The sequence below is a fragment of the Schistocerca piceifrons genome, chromosome 2 (genome assembly GCF_021461385.2).
Source record: "Schistocerca piceifrons isolate TAMUIC-IGC-003096 chromosome 2, iqSchPice1.1, whole genome shotgun sequence".
In the NCBI taxonomy this organism is placed as follows: Eukaryota; Metazoa; Arthropoda; class Insecta; order Orthoptera; family Acrididae; genus Schistocerca; species Schistocerca piceifrons.
The window spans coordinates 851,665,657-851,666,382 of NC_060139.1; the positions used below are offsets into that span (position 1 = coordinate 851,665,657).

A 726-nucleotide genomic window follows, 5' to 3' on the forward strand; every position below is an offset into this window, starting at 1 on the left:
TCTTCAGTTCTGAAGTCCACACAGACAAAGCATGTAGAAGCATACAACATTCGTCACAGAGCATGTGACCAGTTACTGCATTTAACGAAGCAGTCGTTATAGTCAGGATAAGTCGCTAGCCTTGCTGTTAAAACTGTGCTGGGCACATTCGGGAACTTGCATGTTTCTGGTAGGCAACGGAACGTGGTGTTATGACCGGCGAGTCTCTAGTTTTATATGCTCATTTCGTGCTAACAATAGCATGAATGTTCCTAAAGGGAAAATTAACTTCTTTATTAATAAACTATAGAAACTGAACTGTCAAATCAAATAAGTTCTCGTAGATTCTTTGTATGCATAGTTTTCCTTTAAATAGCACGCAAAAGAAGAACTGTTTGCCCAGCTGAGCTCCGGTGGTCCGGTGTGCAGGCTTCAAACCTGTAGCTGACTAACGTCAGAGTGGTTCGATTCCACCAGCTGGGTGACTTTGGTGCTACTCGTCCAAGAAACACTCTATAACAGCGTTTGGTCGCCATTCCTCTTTTATAATTATGCGTGGTTTTATTCAATGTGTTGTGCAACGTATAAGGCTAAAACTAAATAACGTGGCTACTTAAACACATAGAATAGTTAAATACGACATAGATATCAGATACTCTGTATACAGTTTTGAAACCGTGATTTGCAGTATTTTTTTCTGTAGCTGTAAACATTTCTATTTAAGTATCATCGCCTTTCCTTCTTATT

At 39.5% G+C, this 726-nt stretch overlaps 1 non-coding gene across 1 annotated transcript; it reads left to right on the top strand.

The window, feature by feature from the left end:
- Positions 1-376: 376 nt before the first annotated feature.
- On the top strand, positions 377-463 carry Trnastop-uca. The gene has a single exon. It is a non-coding gene; the product is annotated as a tRNA-Sec (tRNA).
- Positions 464-726: the final 263 nt, after the last annotated feature.